The sequence below is a fragment of the Callithrix jacchus genome, chromosome 4, assembly GCF_049354715.1.
Source record: "Callithrix jacchus isolate 240 chromosome 4, calJac240_pri, whole genome shotgun sequence".
In the NCBI taxonomy this organism is placed as follows: domain Eukaryota; kingdom Metazoa; phylum Chordata; class Mammalia; order Primates; family Cebidae; genus Callithrix; species Callithrix jacchus.
Genome location: NC_133505.1, coordinates 150761965 through 150783392, shown reverse-complemented (window position 1 = coordinate 150783392; position 21428 = coordinate 150761965). Strand labels below are relative to the sequence as shown.

The 21428-nt window shown below is 39.9% G+C and overlaps 1 protein-coding gene across 3 annotated transcripts in view; it reads left to right on the top strand.

Annotated features, from left to right (window-relative positions):
- The window catches only part of PLAGL1 (PLAG1 like zinc finger 1), a 130509-nt gene that overhangs the window by 36426 nt on the left and 72655 nt on the right, over positions 1 to 21428 (top strand). For 2 of the 3 annotated variants that reach the window (XM_078370227.1, XM_078370217.1), the window contains exon 2: positions 5238 to 5336. The gene's annotated coding sequence lies outside the window, so the exon portion shown is untranslated. The remainder of the gene's footprint in view (positions 1 to 5237; positions 5337 to 21428) is intronic. The other variant, XM_078370218.1, reaches the window with a different exon arrangement.

Sequence of the window (21428 nt, the reverse complement as noted above, 5' to 3'; positions counted from 1 at the left end):
GAATGGCGATCATTAAAAAATCTGGAGACAACAGATGCTGGAGAGGATGTGGAGAAAAAGGAACACTTTTACACTGTTGGTGGGAGTGTAAATTAGTTCAACCATTGTGGAAGACAGTGTGGCAATTCCTCAAGGCCTTAGAAATAGAAATTCCATTTGACCCAGCAATCCCATTACTGGGTATATATCCAAAAGTCTGTAAATCGTTCTACTATAAGGACACATGTACACGAATGTTCATTGCAGCACTGTTTACAATAGCAAAGTCCTGGAATCAACCCAAATGCCCAATGATAATAGACTGGATTGGGAAAATGTGGCACATATACACCATGGAATATTATGCAGCAATCAGAAATGATGAGTTTGTGTCATTTGTAGGGACATGGATGAATCTGGAGAACATCATTCTCAGCAAACTGACATAAGAACAGAAAATGAAATACCGCATATTCTCACTCATTGGCGAGTGATGAAAAATGAGAACACGTGGACACAGAGAGGGGAGTACTAAACACTGGGGTCTATTGGGGGGAATAGGGGAGGGCCAGCGTTGGGGGGGGAGCTGGGGAGGGATAGCCTGGGGAGAAATGCCAAATGTGGGTGAAGGGGAGAAAGGAAGCAAAACACACTGCCATGTGTGTACCTATGCAACTGTCTTGCATGTTCTGCACATGTACCCCAAAACCTAAAATGCAATAAAAAATTTTTTAAAAAAAGAACTTAAACGAATTTACAAGAAAAAAACAAACCTATCAAAAAATGGGCAAAGGATATGAACAAACACTTTTTGAAAGAAGACATTTATGTGGCCAACAAACATATGAAAAAATGCTCATCATCACTGGTCATTGGATAAATACAAATTAAAAACCACATGAGATACCATCTCACCCCAGTTAGAATGGTGATCATTAAAAAAATCTGGAGACAACAGATGCTGGAGAGAATGTGGAGAAAAAGTAACACTTCTACACTGTTGGTGGGAATGTAAATTAATTTGACCATTGTGGAAGACAGTGTGGCGATTCCTCAAGGATTTAAAAATAAAAATACAAATACCCAGCAATCCCATTACTCGGTATATACCCAAAGGATTATGAATCATTCTATTATAAAGACACATATACACATATGTTCATTGTGGCACTGTTTACAATAGCAAAGACTTGAAACCAACCCAAATGCCCATCAATGATAGACTGGATAAAGAAAATGTGGCACATATACACCATGGAATATTATACAGCATAAAGAAGAAAAAGGATGAGTTCATATCCTTTGCAGGTACACAGATGAAGCTGGAAACCATCATTCTCAGCAAACTGACACAAGAACAGAAAACCAAACACCTCATGTTGTCACTCATAAGTGGGTGTTGAGCAATGAGAACACATGGACACAGGGAGGGGAACATCACACACTGGGGCCTATTAGGGGTGGGGGGTTAGGGGAGGTATAACATTAGGAAAAATACCTAATTTAGATTCTAGGGAGATGGATGCAGCAAACCACCATGGCATGTGTATACCTATGTAACAATCCTGCACAGTCTGTACATGTACCCGAGAACTTAAAGTATAATAATAACAAATAAAAATTAATAAGTAAACTCCCCTTCATATATACAGCTATCCAATTAGTTATGTGCCTTTACAGAACCCTCACTAATATATTCTTCAATGCCCTGTACATTTTAGCAGGCAAAGCTTTGAAATATACAGGAAAGTTCAATTTTACAGTGAAGGCCCCTATACCCATCACGTAGATTCTGTCATTAACATTTAACTGTTATCAATATATTACGTACCCATCCATCAATTTACATATTTCCAAGTTAATACTCAAAGATTTTTGTCCAAACTTGAAAGCCATTAGCTGAAGTCCTAGATCAGGCTCTGGGAGGAGTTTTAGTCTACTCAGTGATGTTAAACAAAGCTGAAGGATTGGGCCTTCTTCATCTACTTTGCTTAAAGCTTGCAAAACTCCACAAATCTGAAAATTACTGTCAGTTATATAAGATGTTTACACTTTTGGCTTTCCACATAACTACAGGACACATTTCACTAAACTTTCTGCCAGTGTTTAACAAAGATCACCCTTACTGCAGTTCCTAGTAATGTGTTTGTCCTCATTTCTTTAGGAACTCCTTAGATACTCTCACTGGTACCACCTTTCCTGTCCGTATTTCAGTCTGCTCAAGACAATCTAGTTTTTTCTATCATGTTTTTCAAAATTCTTCCGGCTTCTACCCACTCCCTAATTCCAAGGCTTTCCACAGTTTTAGATATTTGTTACAACAGCACAACACTTCCAGGCCACAGAGTTTGTATTAGTTTTCTATTGCTGCTGTGACAAATTACCAAAACTTAGTAGGTTAAACCAGGCATTTGTTATGTCCTAGTTCTGCAGGTAAAAAGTCCACACTGACTCTGCAATAGCTCTGACATCATCTTTCACCATTCTGTGTATATTCCAAGCTTTAGCAATTACAAGCAACTGGAGCTTCCTCATAGTCCTCGTGTCATTCACCTATCTGTGCACTTCTTGTGGTGTGCCCTTTACCTAGCATTCTCTTCTCATTTTGTTTATTGACTGATGTCCTTGTCTTCTAAAATTCATCTAATGAATAATTTCTTCTAGAAACTTGGGCTCTACTACTGAGTTGGGCCACTTAGCCCAACTGTGTGTCCATAGTTGCCTGTGGTCCTCTATCTTCACTGATCATGCCATATAGAATTATCCATCACGTGTCCATCTCCCCTAATATGGTGTCCCTTTTAATCTATTACCTCTCAGGGTTTACTTAATAATTGCCTGGACCATCATGGCAACCAAAGAATGATTAGAACTGAACTAGGTAGGCTGGGCACAGTGACTCACACCTGTAATCCCAGTATGTTGGATGACTTGAAGTCAGGAGTTTGAGACCATCCTGGCCAACATGGTGAAACCCTGTCTCTACTAAAAATATAAAAATTAGCCAGGCATGTTGGTACAAGCCTGTAATCCCAGCTACTTAGAAGGCTGAGGCAGGAGAATTGCTAGAGCCTGGGAGGCAAAAGTTACAGTGAGGTGAGATTGTGCCATTGCACTCCGCCTGAGTGACAAACTGAGACTCCATTTCAAAAAAAAAAAAAAAGGCACAAGAAAACAAAAAAAAAAAACAAAAACAAAAAAAACCCAAAATGGAACGAAGAGGTAGAAGAAATTATGACACTATTTTACCACATAGAACTTAAAACTTCTATCAAGCAGCTAAAAATTAGGAGGCAGATAAAAACTGGCTTAAAAATTGCAGTAAGTAGTAGGGCATGGTGGCGCACACCTGAAATCCCAGCATTTTGAGGGGCTCAGGTGGGAGAATCACTTGAGCCCAGGACTTTGGGACCAGCCTGGGCAAACTAGTGAAATCTCATCTCTACCAAAAAAAAAAAAAAAAAAAAAAAAAAAAATTAGCCAGGTGTGGTGGCATATGCCTGGAGTCTCAGCTACTCAGGAGGCTGAGGGAGGAGGATCGCTTGAGCCCAGGAAGTTGAGGCTACAGTGAGCTGTGATTGTGTCACTGCACTTCAGCCTGGGCAACAGAGAGATAGATACTCTTTCTCAAAAAAAAAATGCAATAAGTTATAGGGAGAAGCTTGATATGCCCTAAATAAAATATATTTATGATATAATATATTTCATAAAAATTATTGTGCTCAATAGGTAAAGGGGAAAAGGTCATCATGACTGGGTCTCACAAAAGAGCAAATATAAAGAGCTAACAAAATTTGAGAAAATGCTCAAACTTACTAGTAATCAACATATGCAAGTCAAAATAATGCCACCTCTTTTTAATCATGTTATCAAGTATAAGGATATTATTTCTCTACAATGCCTGGGAAAGATGTCCACATACTACTACCAGAAATAGAATTTGAGGAACTCTTTTGGAAAGCAATTTCATAGTCAGAAGTCTTACAATGTTTAGACCTTCTGACTAGATCAGTGCTTTCCAAACTTTTTGGTACCACCAGGGACCAGTTTTGTGGAAGGCATTTTTTCCATATAGGAGTTGGGGGGTGGGTGCAGATGGTTTTGGGATGAAACTGACTGTTCCACCCTAGATCATCAGGCATTAGAGTCTCATAGGGCAGAATTCCCCAACTCCCAGGCCATAGACTGGTAACAGTCCGTGGCCTGTTAGGAACTAGGTGGCACAGCCAGAGGTGAGCTTGTATCCTCCCTATATTCCCACAGCTGATGCACTCTTGAAAGCTCCACCTCCTGGCTGGAGGCCAACCAACACAAAACCAGCACACTATCCAATGAGTGGGTAAAGCAAATGTGATGTATATATATACCATGGAATACTACTCAGCCACAAAAAGGAATGAAATAATGGCATCCACAGCAACCTGGATGGAATTGGAGACTATTGTTCTAAATGAAGTAACTCTGGAATGGAAAACCAAACATCATATGTTCTCACTCATATGTGCAGACTAAGCTGTGAGGACGCAAAGGCATAAGAATGATACATTTGGTGACTCAGGGGAAAGGGTTGGGGGGGCGGTGAGAATTAAAAGACTACACATTGGGTATACTGTACACTGTACACTGCTCAGGTGGTGGGGGCACCAAAATCTCAGAAATCACCACTAAAGAGCTTATTCGTGCAACCAAACACCACCTCTTCCCCCAAAACCTATTGAAATAAATTTAAAAAAATTGCTGTTTCTTATTCTATTGTATGAACTTATATTCATTGTATTAGATTATATTTTCTATTATTGGACTTTTGTATTAGAAATATAGCTTTGGGACTGGCGCGGTGGCTCAAACCTGTAATCCCAGCACTTTGGGAGGCCGAGGCGGGTGGATCACGAGGTCAAGAGATTGGGACCATCCTGGTCACCATGGTGAAACCCCGTCTCTACTAAAAAATACAAAAAATTAGCTGGGCATGGTGGCGCACGCCTGTAAGCCCAGCTACTCGGGAGGCTGAGGCAGGAGAATTGCCTGAACCCAGGAGGCGGAGGTTGCGGTGAGCCGAGATCGCGCCATTGCACTCTAGCCTGGGTAACAAGAGCAAAACTCCGTCTCAAAACAAACAAACAAACAAAAAAAGAAATATAGCTTTATTGCCTAACCTTGTTCTTCTGTCATATTGTACATGTTAGTTTATTTACTGGATATATTCTTAAAAGTGGAAATTTGAGATTAAACAGTGCGTGTGTTTACACTTTTGATAGATATGACCCGGTTTCCTTCCATAAGGCTGTTCCAGTTTCTACTCCCATCAGCAATATGTGAGAGGCGAGAGTACCTTTCTCCAAATGCTTGACAGAAGGGTAAGTGTTAAAATTTGTGAATCATTGCCACTCTGATAAGAGGAAAATCTCAGCATAGTTTTAATTTGCCTTTCTCTTATGATGAGGAGCATCTTTTAATAGATTTAAGAGCAACCTCTCTATTTGTCACAAAATGAGCTGTGTCTTTTCTTATTCATTGTTCATTATTCTATTGAGTTAGTTTTTTTCCTTACTTACCTGTAGAAGCTTTCTCTGTATTAAGGAAATTAGCCCTTTATTGTGAATCACAGTCTCCCCCGCTCCCTCAGCTCCCATCCCACCAGCTGGTTGTTGTCTTCTGGCTTTCTGTATGTTTTGTCATACAGAGAATTTTATTTTATTACATGCTTGAATTTATTAATTTTTTTGTGGCTGTTGGGGTTTGTGTCAAAGTTAGGAATGCCTTCCTTGTCACAGGAGATAATTTTAAATATGCTGAAAGATTTATGTGTAAAGATGTTCATTCCATTCTTTGTAAATTAAAAAAGATAATACGGAAGTTCAACAGCTGAAGAATGGTGCTTTGTGATACAGCTACATAAGATTATTATTATGCAACTTGTATAACTAATATTTACAGGAAGTTCCTCAAGACATATAGCAATAAAATGTTTACAAATGAAGATCATGGGATTATGTTTGTTCAAGTTGAGATCAGAATCAAGACTGTAATTATTCCAGATCATCTCAAATATATAATAAATGAGGAGAAAAAAAATGAAAGATTAATGACATAATTTGATAGCAGTATTATTTTGTTTAAAATGTTTCTATGATCTCTGAAAACTTCTCAAACAAGCATGTATTTTTATAAGAAAAAAATACAACATCATGGATGGTATTGTAGTCCCAGCATGGAAATATCACGTGTTTGCTTTGGATCCACTCGCTTTGGGTATTTGACGTTTTCTACACTCTCAGCAGCCAAAAGTAGAACAAAGAAAACTGATCATTGTTCTGTCCTGAATAGAGCTAGTTTATCCAGATTTTCTTCTTTTTAGATGGATATCAGGATCGCAGGGAATGTTCTCTTCTACGTATTTCACTGTAGAGAAGGTGTAACTCACTTTACAGCCATACCCTAAAATTAGCACTGAACAGTGAATTTTTATTTCTCTATTTAAAATTCTTAGTGATTTGAAATTAGGCCCCTTTCCCTGCTCCCCTCCCGCCACATCTTCATCGCACTTGACAGAGTCTGTTTTCCTCATCAGCTTTATTGAGGTACAGTTTGCACACAGTAAAAGGCAAACCACCTCCATACACAGCTTGAATTTTGACAAATGTGTTTCCTCTTGGAGCTGTCACTGCAATTAAGATAGAACATTTTCATAGGGGACTACAGAGAACTGACTTTTAAAAATATAATTTAAAAGATATAATGTGTTTTATATGAATATACTTTGGAATGAGAGTAATAACAATAACAAGAGCAATAGTTAATTTTAGATGGAGTATCCCAAAGGAATAAATGTTTGAAAAGTTAATGGCTTATATAGTAACTCTATACAGTTGAATAATTAACTTCACAATGGAAGCCTGCTTTGGTTATAGGATGAAATTATAATAAGTAAAAGTGAAAAAGAACCATATGAGCCATTATTTGAGTTCTTTGAGGCGCTGAGACTTCAAAGAGACAATCCTGTGCATTTTTGGAGTTTTGAAATCTTTATATTTCCTTGTTCTCTCCCTTTCTTCAAAAACAAATGCTGCCAGGCATCGGTTTATTCTCATGTCAAAATGAAAGACACTCTGAGACAATTGAGAAGCGTCAGCAAAATCCTTTCTTTAGGATCTTATATGTGAGTCTGTGCACATATTTGCAAGACTGGAGAAATTGAGATTATTAGAATGGATGTATAATAGTAAGTCTAGCAAATATGATTAACATTTCCCTGACAGAGCAAAGTGTTTCCCAGTAAAGAGACTGTTTTAAATATCTAACCTCATTTCAAAACAAGATCACTTAAAGGAGCAAGAGGTTCATCTATTAGAGAAAGAGGTTATATTTGTGTAAATCAAAGCACTGTACAGTCTTAGAATTTGCCTGTGGTGCTTTTTTAGGTTCTTTTCCATGGGGGTGTTGCAGCTGGAGGATGGTGGGAGGTGGAGGTCAGCGTTGTGTGTCCGCTGTTTTGTCCTGCTCTTTCACTCTTAAGTGGTATTCGCCTTCTCCTGTCTATCGATCCAATTAATGACTTCTCTGTTTCTTCATGCTAGTTTGTGCTGTTTTCTCTTCTTCCCTAGCTGCTTCTCATGGGATCGTGGAAGAAACAAAAAGACACTCACCTGCAGTTTTGCTTCTTACTCTGAATACTTACAGATTTAACTTCTTAAAGACATTGTACTTCAGATCAAACAAATTTTTTTCTATGTTTTTCTTTCTTTGTTTCTCTCTCTCTCTCTCTCTTTTTTTTTGAGACGGAGTTTCACTCTTTGTTACCCAGGCTGGAGTGCAATGGCGCGATCTCGGCTCACCGCAACCTCCGCCTCCTGGGTTCAGGCAATTCTCCTGCCTCAGCCTCCTGAGTAGCTGGGATTACAGGCACACGCCACCATGCCCAGCTAATGTTTTGTATTTTTAGTAGAGACGGGGTTTCACCATGTTGACCAGGATGGTCTCGATCTGCTGACCTCGTGATCCACCTGCCTCAGCCTCCCAAAGTGCTGGGATTACAGGCTTGAGCCACCGCGCTCTGCCTTTTTTTTTTTTTTTTTTTTTTTTTGAGTCAGAGTCTTTCTCTGTCACCCAGGCTGGAGTGCAGTGGCATCATCATGGCTCCCCACAGCTTCAAATTCCTGGGTTCAAGTGATCCTCGCACTTCAGCCTCCTGAGTAGCTGGAATCACAGACTGATCCCACGGCTGGCTAATTTTTAATTCTGTTTTTGCAGAGTCACGGGTCTTACTCTGTTGCCCATACTGGTCTCAAACTCCTGTACTTAAGTGATCCTCCTGCCTTGGCCTCCCAAAGTACTATGATTACAGGTGTGAGGCACTGCACCTGGCCAAAATAATGTTAATACTAAGCTTTGTTGATGAGCTTAATTTGCACTGAGAAGTCTAAGCAAATTGATCCAAGCTGGAAATCTGAAATTGAAAAGCGACTTTTTTTTCTTTAGATGGAAATGTTCCTGTCTGCTTTGCCAGGAGTTACGGTGGGTTGCAGGGCACCCAAAGGGTGAGGCACTAACTGATCTTGAGCATGACTGTGTTCTTGTGAATGTAATCTAGAGACTGAAAATACATGTTTATTCCAACTCGAAACAACAAGCAGAGAAATTTGGACAAGTTGGGCTTGGGTATAGATGAATTATTGGAAAAAATGGGTTTCTATAAGAATATACCATCAGAAACGTGTTAGGCTATTTGTAGAGAAGATTTTTATGGCATTTGAACCCCAGGTCTCCAAATTTCATAGCCAGGGGTGGCTATCTTAACTTGGAAGCTGCTGTAAATTCTTTCTGGTGAAATGGTGGAATAAATCGTAAATGAATAAATATAAATACGCTGTGATATTTCTTAGACTAAGATTTTGTGAACTAGTTAATGGTACTATTTTTTATACAAACTATAGAAAACATTTCTATTTTGCCGTTGTTAAAGCAAAACATTCTTTCTAAGATTTACTCACCTTTTTTCCTCTGCCAAACTAAAGCTCCCTGAGGCCAGGGACATAATTTATTACAGTAGCTTTCAAGCTCTTTTGACTGTAAATCTATATTAAGAATTTCACTTTATATCATAATCCAGGACATACGCACATACACAAAACAAATAATTTTCCAACTCAGTCTTTTATTATGTTAGTTGGATTCTGATACCTTTTATTCTTTCATGTCAGTAGGGAAAAAGTGCTACTTGTGACCCACTAGCTTGATTTCATGACCTCCTAATGGATTGTGACCTGCTGCTTACAAAACAGATTTGTTGGGTGTTAAATTCCCATTACCTTACAGAGTCCCTGGGATATGTCAGGTCCTCTATAAATACTTATCGAATATATGAATGAATGAGTTGGGAGAGTAATAAGGAGCTGAGGTAAACTGGAGAAATTCTTTATGGGTAGATTTTGTCCATTATTATTGTTACTTAATATTCATGTTATATATGTGGCAGTGTTCTCAGACTGACTAAATCCAAATCTCTTCAGGTGGAACTTGGGCAAGTAGATGTTATTTATTTATTTGAGATGGAGTCTCACTCTGTCACCCAGGCTGGAGTGCAGTGGCATGATCTCGGCTCACTGTAACCTCTCCCTCCCGGGTTCAAGCGATTTTCCTGCCTCAGCCTCCTGAGTAGCTGGGATGACAGGTGTGTGCCACCACACCTGGCTAATTTTTTTTTTGTATTTTTAGTAGAGACGGAGTTTCTACTAAAAATGTTGGCCAGGCTGGTCTTGAACTCCTGACCTCAATTTATCCACCCACCTCGGCCTCCCAGAGTGCTAGGATTACAGGTGTGAGCCACTGTGCCTGGCTAGTGGTTGTTTTTTTTTTTTTAATATACTTTTTATTTGGAATAGTTGCAGATTTATAAAGAAGTTGCAAAGGCAATATAGAGAGTTTCTAGGTACCCAGTACCCAGTTTCCCTGAGCATTAACATATTACATTTTTATGGAACATTTGTCAGTTAGTGAACCAGTAGTGATACATATTATTATTAAGTAAACCTCATACTTTGGATGGATTCCATTCCTTTTCCCCTAAGCCCTTTTTCTATTTCAGGATTCCCCATTACATTTAGTCACAAAGTCTCCTTAGGGACCTTTTGGCTATGATAGTCCCTCATATTTTCCTTTTTTCTTTTGATGACCTGATGGTTTTCAAGAGTAGCGATCAAGTATTTTGTAGAAAGTCCCTCAATTTGGGTGTGTTTAATATTTGTTCTTAGGGTTAGACTGGGGTTTGGGGGAAAGACTACAAAAGTAAAGGAAAAGGGACAGCTGTGACTATGACTTGTCACTGTTGACATTGACCCTGGTCACCTGGCTGAGGTGATGTTTGTCTGGTTTCTCCATGGCAAAGTCACTCCTCCCCATTCCATAATGTATACTTTGGAAGGAGGGCAGCACATGCAGCCTGTGCTTAAGGAATGGGGAGTTATGCCTCGTCTCAAGAGTGAACTATCTACATAAATCTTTTGAAATTCTCCTGCACAGTATTTGTCTTTTCCCCCTCATTTATTTATTTATTCATTCAATTATTTATATCAGTATGAGGTCATACTGATATAAATGGATATTTATTTTATACTTGGGGTTATAACTCAATACTACATAAATTATTTGGTTACTCAGATGGTTTCAGTTTGGTCATTAGGAACTCTTTCAGGTTGGCTCTTGTGTCCCTTTGACATACCACCATTATTGCTTTTTATTTTTGAGTATTTCCTTACTTTCTGGTATTCAGGATGCTCAAGTGTATTAGTCTCTTATCACACTGCTAATAAAGACATACCCAAGACTGCATAATTTATAAAGGAAAGAGGCTTAGTTGACTCACAGTTCCACATGGCTAAGGAGGCCTCACAACCATAACAGAAGAACATGGCAGCAGGCAAGAGAGCTTGTGCAGGTAACTCCCATTTACAAAACCATCAGATCTCATGAGCCTTATCCATTACCACAAGACCAGCATGGGGGAAACTGCCCCCATGATTCAATTATCTCCTCCTGGCCCCCTTGACACATGGGGATTATTACAATTCAAGGTGAGATTTGGGTGGGGACACAGCCAAATCATATCATCAAGGTAGATGTGTATATTCCCTGCTCAGCCCTCGCACGAATGCTTTCTCCAAGCAGCATGGTTCCTTTTATTGGAGAATAATATTAGACATAAAAATATGACCAGTGTTCATCATCAGTAGGGTTTCACTGCATGTAGGCTCTCTCAGTAGACAGAGCTAGGAAACATACGGGTGGATACTAACCTGTGCATACACACATAGCTACAATTATTTATGTATCCATATATATCTTTCTAAAGCTGGCCAGGTGCAGTGGCTCATGCCTGTATTCCCAGCACTTTAGGAGGCTGAGGCAGGTAGATTGCTTGAGGCCAGGAGTTTGAGACCAGCCTGGTCAACATGGTGAAACCTGTCTCTACTAAAAATACAAAAATTAGCCAGGCATTGTTGTATATGCCTGTAATTCCAGCTACTCCAGATGCTGAGGCACAACAATCATTTGAACCTGGGAAACAGAGGTTGCAGTGAGCTGAGATTGCACCACTGCACTCCAGCCTGGGCAACAGAGTGAGACTGTCTCAAAAAAATTTTTTAAAAAGCTAAATATAAGATTGTGATGATGTACCGCTCTAATCCAGCCCTACATGGCTTATTTTAGCTTTCCCCTCTTGCTTATCTGAAATTTCCCTAACAGAGAAAACTAGCTCTCACCACCTACCATCTAATTACTTACTTGGCCATTCCCATTGTGCATGGACTGTGGTTTTGGAACTGTTAATTTGTACCCCCATGGGAAGCAACTTTACCAACTAGAATGTGGTGCTTATTTTTTGTAGAGTTCCTTTTTGTCTTTAATCATTTCTGAAGTGACTTAGGTCAGCACCTTTTTTTCTCCAGCCTCCCTTCAATGAGTTTATGCCATACATTAGTATTGCAGTGAGATTCCTCTGTCACCGTCTGCGTTCCATCCTGGGATTTGCAAATGGTAAGGTTTACCTTTGCGCTATAAAATTCTGTGGGTTTTGTCAAATGCATACTGTTATATATCCACTGCTACGTTATCATACACAATAGCTTCACTATTCTAAAAAAAAAAAAAAAGCCCTGTGTTTACCCAGCCAATCTACTTCCTTCCACAAACTCCTGGTGGGTTTGATTTGTTTTTCATGTTCATAATGTTCTCTTTTTCAAAATGTAATGTGAATGGAATCATACAGCATATAGCCTTTTCAAACTTGGTCCTTTTTCTTAGCATTATGCATTAAGGTTCTTCCATGGTGTGGCATGAATTAATAGCTCATTAATTTAGATTGCTGAATAATATTCCGTATTATGGATATATCATAGTTTGGCCCATCATCTATTGAGGGACATTGTGGTTGCTCCCGGTTTTTGGCAATTATGAGTAAAGCTGCTATAAACATTCATATGCAGGTTTTTGGATGGATATGTTTTCAAATCCGTTGGGTGAATACCAAGGAGTGTGATTGCTGGGTAGTATGGGAAATCTGTGTGTATTAGTCTGTTCTTATGCTGCTAGTAAAGACATACATAAGACTGTGTAATTTATAAAGGAAAGAGGTTTAATTGACTCACAGTTCCACATGGCTGAGGGGGCCTCACAATCGTGATGGAAGAGCAAGGGACATCTTACATGGTGGCAGTCAGGAGAGCTTGTGCAAGGGAACTTTCCTTTATAAAATCATGAGATCTTGTGAAACTTCTTCACTATCATGAGAAGAGTTTGCAAAAGATCTGTCCCCATAATTCAATTACCAGCACCAGATTCCTCCCATGACAAATGGGAATTATGGGCACTATAATTCAATATGAGAATTGGGTGGGGACAGAGCCAACCCATATCACTATGTTTAGCTTTATAATAAACTGCCAAACTGTCTTCCAAAGTGGCTGTACCATTTTGCATTCCTCTCACCAATGATGTGTTATTACTCTGCACCCTTGTTAGCATTTTGTATTATCAACTTTTAAAAAAAAGTTAGTCGCTCTAGTAAGTATGTTGGTGTTTGCTTTAATTTGCATTTCCCCAAAGACAAATGATGCTGAACATCTTTTCATATACTTACGTCTCATCTGCATATCTCCCCTGATGAGTTGTCAGTTCAGTTCTTTGCCCATCTTTTAATTAGGTTGATGGCTTTTATTGGTTAAAGTGTTCTTTGTATATCTAAGTTATTTCTCAGATATGTGATTTGCAAATATTTCTCCAAATCTGTGGTTTGTCTTTGGCATGTGGGTTTTTTAAAAGTCCTTTTGGTGATTCTCAACCTCTGGTTTAAAGCCCTAGACCTGCCTGAGAGAGGAGAGTTGGATCAGCTATCTTCTCTTCTTTTTTATTTCTTTCTAGTCAGCCTTTCTGGGTCTTGGTTGCCTGATCTATAAAATAGAAATATTAAGTTACCTACCAGAGAGTAGGTATCTTTTAGTTTTCAGTGCTATGATTCCATGACCACCTGACCATTTGAAACCTTTCTGCAGTGCTACCAAAATATAGTTAGATCTCCTCACCTTTCTAATTGCTTTCACAAGAAAAGAACTGTATGGTCTAGACAATGAGAGTCTTTAATTACTTTGTGGAATTTTATTGCTCCCACTGCCTAAAAGCTCAATTGTTATGATGGCCTGCCAGAGTGAAATAAACCTGTCAGTGACTTTAAAATCACAATAGGACAGAAATCAAATGGATCTCAGAAACGATCTCTGTGTTTACCATATGTTACAAACTTTGCACATTTATAGGTAGGTGACGAAACTATTTGGCATGTAGAATTTCTCTACATTCTTCCTCTATAGTTACTCCATCATTATAAAGCAGGTCCCATTTCTATAAAAGTTGTTTTTCTTCCTGCAAAAATGTCCCATGAAGGGCAGAACAGGAAAGCTGCCACGTGATATTAGAAAAGTTCACAAAGTGTACAGTACCTTAAAGATCATCTATAGATGGAACAGTTTTGAAGTAGATGTTAATGTTAGCACAATAACACAAAAATACAGTAACAAATTGCTAAAATTTCCTGATGAAATAGAACATATTTTTTTAATGCCAAATTGCAAGGGTCTTTATTGCCAGCGGCCATGGAGGACTCACATCTCTCCAACCCGTGGCCCCGAAAGGAGGGTGTTTACCTTTCATACCCGTAAAACCACCTCAGGAGTGAGGGTGAGGGGCAGGTGGGGGTGAGGGGCTTCAGACGTTCCGAGGGCCAGTGGATTCTGTAAACAACCTCCTGGGCGGAGATGAGCGTGAGAGGCTCTGGTCATTCCAGTGGACTCCTGGGCGAAGATGAGGGTGAGGGCATCTGGACTCTCCAAGGGCCAGGGGACTTTCTGACATTCTGATTCTTACTTAAGTGGTTCACAAAAGTCAAGATTAGCATTTGTTTACACATTATCTGGGTAGGGTGGAAATTACAGTCCTTAATTACTTATTCACATTTGGGTTATAGAGAGCAGTTTCAACAAAAAGCCGAGGTATGGTTGAGGTATGCAGTTTTATGGGGCTTTTACCATGTCACATTCCCCTCTTGTTTTATTTACATGAATTAACTCATTGATTCCTCCAACAGGTTAGTATTGTTTGTTGGTTCTAAGGGCTCATATTGAGACCTTAATATCATTAGTCTATGTTTTTGGTGTACCCTGATACAGTGGAGATACTTTCACAACCCCAGTGGGGGCAAAAGAATTCATTTAAGTCTTCACCGTTCCATCTTGTTTTGTGGGGTGTATCCTGGGCACAGATAGTTGTTGCTCTGCCCCTGAACCAGGTGCTCTGCCCACACCTGGCTACACCTCCACTTGTTCTGAAATTTAGGTTGGGGCCCAAGAGGGCACAAAGGTCTAGGGAGAAGGTAATGGAGTTCTTTGGAATGTACTTACAGGATTAAGTTGACTAGAATGGATCGCTTCCCAGTTAAGGAACTAACATATCCTCCAGTGGAGCCCTCGGTGAGGACCCATTAATAGTAGGTGGGTTCTACGGGGGGTTTGCTATAGGGATTTACAGCACAGATTAGGGTGGCAAGGGTGGTGACCACAAAGAGCGCACAAGTCTTAGCTTTAGTGAATCGGGGACTCTTGTTTGATGCTCCATTGTCCTTCCGGTGGGGCAGTCTTGACGTGGGTGTGATGAATCCAGGCCGTTAGTCTGTTCACCTTGAGTGAGGTGGGTGTGGTCGGGATAACCGTGTAGGGTCCCTTCCAATGGGGAGTGAGGCCAGAGGTGGCGAATTTTAACAAGGACAGAGTCTCCAGGCTGGAAGGGGTATGTTGGCTGCTCTGTGAGGTCCAATGGGGTGGGATGGGTGTCCTTAATGAGCTGGTATATCTGGGATTGAACAGACTGGAGCACCTGTAAGGACTCCGGAGGTTCCCAGGACCCTGAGGAATTTTGGGTGAATATTGGCCAGGTAGTTGATTGCTCATCCTCCATGTGGCTAGAACTCTGGGGCCCTGGAACATCTCAGGGGATGCCTCCCCTAGAGGTCCCCAAGGTGGGAGCGGCTGCCCTTGTGAGACTCTGAGAAGGCTCTTGTCTGGTGATGGATGAAGATAAATCTCCGTGGGACCTCCAAAATGTTGTACTGGCCTGAGCATAGAAAGTCAACACCAAGACAAATGTATGCCAAATTGCAGGGTCTTTATTGCCGGCGGCCACGGAGGACTCATGTCTCTCCAACCCGTGGCCAAAATAGAACTTTTAGAGACTCTTATCCTACCCCACAATGTTATTAAATAATCCAGCATGTGAAGTCCTTTGTCAACTTCAGTCAGTGTAATGAGTTAAGAACTCGCTCAAACCACACAGGTTTGACCTCTTCCGGTTCAGTTCTGTTTCGTGTCTCAGTGATTTTGTGGGAGGAGCATAGAACAGGCTACGGAATCATAAGCAGAGTTTTAAGTTTATTATTTGCTAGCTGGAAGATTTTTGGCACATTCCTTAACCTCCCTAAACACTGTGTCTTCGTGTATACCGTGTATGTCTTAGCCAGCTCAGGCTGTTATAACAAATATATAGAGTGGGTGGTGGCCGAGTGCAGTTGCTCATACCTGTAATCCCAGCACCTTGGAAGGCTGAGGCAGGAGGATCACTTGAGCTTAGGAGTTTGAAACCAACCTGGCAAACCTTGTAAGACCTCGTCTCTAAAATAAATAAATAAATAAAATTAACATTAAAAGCAAACAAGGGAGTGTCCATAGAGTGGGTGACTAAAACATGAATTTATTTCCCACAGTCTGGGAGCTGGGAAGTGCAAGATCAGGGTGCTGTCAGATTCAGTGTGTGGTCAGGGCCTTCTTCCTGGTTTGCGGACAGCCGTCTTCTTGCTTCCTCACGTAGTGGAGAGAGAGGTAAAGAAGGAGGAAGTGAGCTCTCTAGTGTAAGGGCACTAATCCCATCCTGAGGGCTCTACCTTTATGACCTAATTACCTCCCAAAGGCCCCATCCTCAAATACAATCACATTGGGGATTACAGTTTCAACATATTGATTTGCAGAGGGGCACAAACATTCAGCTGGATTTCTGGTCAATATTGGGCATACCTTGGTTGGGAGCTATGCATTTCTACATTTGTAGGAGATGTTCCAGAAGTTCCTAACAGCTTCAATAAACGAACATCATAATCAGATGGCTGAATCTGAGCTGGAGGGTTTGTTTTTCTTTTCTTTTTCTTTTAAGTAACTTTTTTGTGATTTTGAAATGTTTTAAAACAAAAAACTGGAAGAACATTACATTGTGCTGCCCTACCCTCCACTTAGATTCAGTAATACAGAATGCCTGTTTGTTTTGCTGAACTAATTGAGGTTAAACTGGATTTATGATTATTTAACTATATCAGCATTTGTCTTCTAGGAACAATTCCATTCTCCTACATAACCACAGGACTCAGAAAATTTGACGTTGGCACAATATTATTATTCAATGTTGAGCCCATATTCAAGTTTATCCAGTTGTTCAATGTCTTTATAGCATTTTTTTTTCCTCAAGACAGAATCTCAGTCTGTCACCCCGGCTAGACTGCAATGGCACCATACTGGCTCACTGCAACCTCTGCTCCCAGGTTCAAGCAAATCTCCTGCCTCACCCTCCTGAGTAGCTGGGATTACAGACACCTGGCTAATTTTTGTATTTTTAATGGAGATGGGGTTACATCATGTTCAGGCTGGTCTTGAACTCCTGACCTTGTGATCCACCCGCCTCAGCCTCCCAAAGTGCTGGGATTATAGGCGTGAGCCAGTACGCCCACCCTATATAGCATTTTTTAAAACTCCAGGGATCATTTTACAATCAAGCACTGCATTCAGTTTAGCGGTTGTAATCTCATTGAATCTGAAATCTCAGCCTTTGTCTTTATAACATTGATATTTTCGCAACATAGTCTAGTTTGTTGTTGTTTTAAATATAGGGTCTTGCTCTGTCCCCCAGGCTGGAGTGCAGTGGTATAGTCATAACTCATTGCAGCCTTGAACTCCTGGACACAAGTGATCCTCTCACTTAGACCCCCCAGTTGCTGGCATTATGGGGAGAAGCCACTGTGCCTGGCTCTTTATTCTTTCCTAATGCCCCTTGATTTTGGTTTGTCTAATTATTCATCATTTTAAGATTTAATTTGGGCATCTCTGGTAGGAATACTACATATGTGATGTGGCTTGATCAATATATTTTATTAGGAGGTATGTGTCAATTTGTGGCATGATTGGTGATACTTTTTTCAAAAAGGTTCTTGCAGGGAGACTTTAAATCAGTGTTAGAATGAATATCACTTTTTAAAAAATTATTTTGCTTTAAATTGATATATAAAATGATATATTTTATGATGTCTAATATGATGTTTTTATATTTGTATATCTTGCCAAATGACTAAATCAAGCTAAGTGACAAATGCATGATGTCACATACTTATTTTCTGTGGTAAGAATACTTAAAATCTGCAATTTTCAAGTATACAATAAATTGTATTAACTGTAGTCACCATGGTGTACAATGGAAATCTTGAACTTCTTCCTCCTTATTGAAACTTTGTGTCCTTTGACCAGCATCCCCTACCCCATCCTGTCACCCCCACCAGCCCCTGGTAACCCCCATTCTACTGCAGTCTATGTCTATGAGTTTCACCTTTTTATACTCCACATGCAAGAAAGAGCATCCTGTATTTGTCTTTGTATCTGACTTATTTCACTTAACATAATGTCCTCCAGGCTCATGCATGCTGTTGTAAATGATAGGATTTCTTTCTTTTTAGGAAAGAATGGTATTCCATTGTATATATATATAAAACCATTTTTCATATCTATTCATCTGTGGGTGGACACTTTGGCTGATCCCATTTCTTGGCTACTGTGAATAATTCTGCAGTGAACACAGGAGTGCAGACGTGTCCTTGACATACCGATTTTATATCCTTAGGATATATACCCAGAAGTGTGGGTGGCCTTAACTTTGATCATGTGGTTAAGGTTGTATCTGCTAGGTGTATTCACTGTAAAGTTACAGTTTTCACTTTTGTAATCCAATCAGTAACTCGTGAGGAGATTGACATGTTGAGACTGTATAGACTATGTAAATTCCTCTTCCATGTTCTCCCCACTAGTTTTAGAATTCATTGATTATTTATGGATTCATTATTACAATGATGGCTACAAAATGCAACTTTTCTAAATGCAACTTTTCCTTCTGTGCTAATTCATTATTGGGGCTGGAGATTTGGAGTTTGGATTGGTGCAGGGACAGATGTCAAGATCTGGACAGTGATGAGAAAATGACAACAGTCTTGAACCTTGCAGTGTAGGCTGGCCAGGGAAGGAATGGAAAGAAGGAGGAAGTCCAGTGAAGGAGACTGGAGAGTCACTGCAGTCAGAGTAAGTCTCTGGTGAGTAAGAGAAGGACAAAACAGAAAGAGCAGGAAGTTATGACCAGTGGTAAGAATTTTGGAGTTGAAGATTTCCAGGGGAGAGCAGGTCCTGGTTGTTGAAGTCTAGGGGGTTGCCATGGATCCAGGAAACTGTTTGAGTGGAGAGGAGGCTTTCCATTAGGAGGAAGTGAAGGCATTCTGAGACTAGGCTGTTGAATAAATCACCCATATGGTTGTTGAATTGGCCCAGGATGAGGGCAACTCAAGAGATATTTAACCAGCCAGGTGCCAAAATCCTCTCTTGAGCGGGATCAATAATGAGTCCATGGAAAAACTTTATCACGTAAAGTAGGACATTTTAGTAGAGGAGCTACATATACCAAACAGCACCTCGTGAGTCTCCTGTGTTCACTAAATGTCAGTCAGTTGCAGACAGAAATGGACATTATTCAGTTTTTAAGATGGAAGCCCTGGTTGGAAAAGTGATACCTAGATGGAGAGGTCATTGAAAATAGTGGCAAGAGGCAGGAAGGGATCAGGAATCCTCTGAGCCAAGATTACGGTTTCCAAAAAAGGAGAAGAGGTGTGAGAGTGGCCAGCATTAAGACCAGCAAGAGGTATTTTGGCCAGAGGCCATGAGCCTTAAAAAAAAACAACATATGTATATAGGTTTTTAAGTATTACTTACATTGTGATTAGAGAAAATTAAATCTAGGTACTTGAATATCTGTTGAGTTGAACACACTAAAAGATTTTTTCAAGTTTTTATGGTGCACAATCTGTTTAGCAGACTACAAATGCCTTAAAGTGGCTTCTCCCTGTGGCTGCTTGCTATTGTAAAAGAGCACTGGATTAGGAGTCCAAGAGAAGGCTCAAGGTCAATTTTCCCCTCTGCCATTGACACCCTCAAAGGTTAACAGACTTTTAATGCACAAAGGAGTGCTAGTGAAAAAGCTCAAAACAAAAAAATAAAAGGTCAATTCTAATTCAAATTGCTGTGGATGGAGATAAAATCAATCTCATATGATTTCTCCTCATCCGATCCAAATAAGAAAGGAAATGATTTAATGACCTTCATGGAGGTATAATTTGCATGTAATCTAATGGATGTGCATTTAGGTGTATCATTCAGGGGAGTATGACAAATATTTAGCCCCAGTGTAATCATCTTACTAACCAAGAGGTGGAACATTTCTATCATCTTGTAAAATCCCCCCACACCTCCCCTCCTTCTGTAGAAAACCATTGATCTGCTTTTTGTCACTATAAATTTGTTTTTCTAAAATTTCATATGAATGGGCCATTTGTTGCTTATGTATTATGATGGTTGATACTGTCAACTTAATTGGATGAATACATCCAATTACATACACAGTATTGATCCTGGGTATGTCTGTGAGGGCTTTGCCAAAAGAGATTAACATTTGAGGCAGTGGGCTGGGGAAGGTGGATCCACCCTTAATTTGGTGGGCACAATCTAATCAGCTGCCAGTGAATATAAGGCAGGCAGAAAAATGTGAAAAGGAGAGACTGGCTTAGCCTCCCAGCCTACATCTTTCTCCCGTGCTGGGTGCTTCCTGCCCTTGAACATCGGACTCCACGTTCTTCAGTTTGGGGACTGGGACTGGCTCTCCTTGTTCCTCAGCTTGCAGACCAACCTATTGTGGGACTTGTGATTATGTGAGTTAATACTTAATAAACTCCTCTATGTATATCCTATTAGTTCTGGCCCTCTAGAGAATGCTGACTCATACAACATGATTTCTTTGACTCAGCACAGTGTTGTTGTTTTAATTCATCTGTGTTAACAGTATCAGCAGTTTGCTCCTTTTATTACTGACATTTGAGTTGTTTTCAGTTTGGGGAGAATATGAATATTTGCAGTTAAGTCTTTGCACAGACACGTTATTATTTCTCTTGGATAACATACCTATGAGTGGGATTGCTTGGTCATACAATAGGAGTATGTTTAACTTTATAAGAAACGTTCAAACTGTTTTCCAAAGTGGCTGTATCATTCTATGTTTCTTCTAGCAATGTGTGAGAGTTCCAGTTTTTCCACATCATCACCAACCCTTGGTATTGTCAGCCTTTCAACTTCAGCCTTTCCAGTGGGTATGTAGTGGCATTTCACTGTAGTTTTGATTTATATTCATCACCGGGGAAATGATGGTTAATGTCACTCATGGGCTTACTGGCCCTTCACATGTCTTATTTAGTGAAGTGCATTGTTTGCTGTATTATTGAGTTGTTCTTCAAGTATTTCAGTGCAGGTCCTATGTCAGATATATGCATTATGAAGATTTTTTCACAGATGGCTTGAATTTTTCCTTAATGGTCTCTTTTAAAGAACAGGTTTTATTTGTAGTAAAGTCCAATTGCCAGTTTATTCTTTTAGGGTCATTGCTTCTTGTGTCCTATCCAGCCAGTCTCTGCCTCTCCTTAGGTTTGCTGCTAAAACAGTGTTGCTGAACAGAAATATCATGTGAGCTACATAGGTAATTTAAAATGTTCCAGTAACCACATTTGA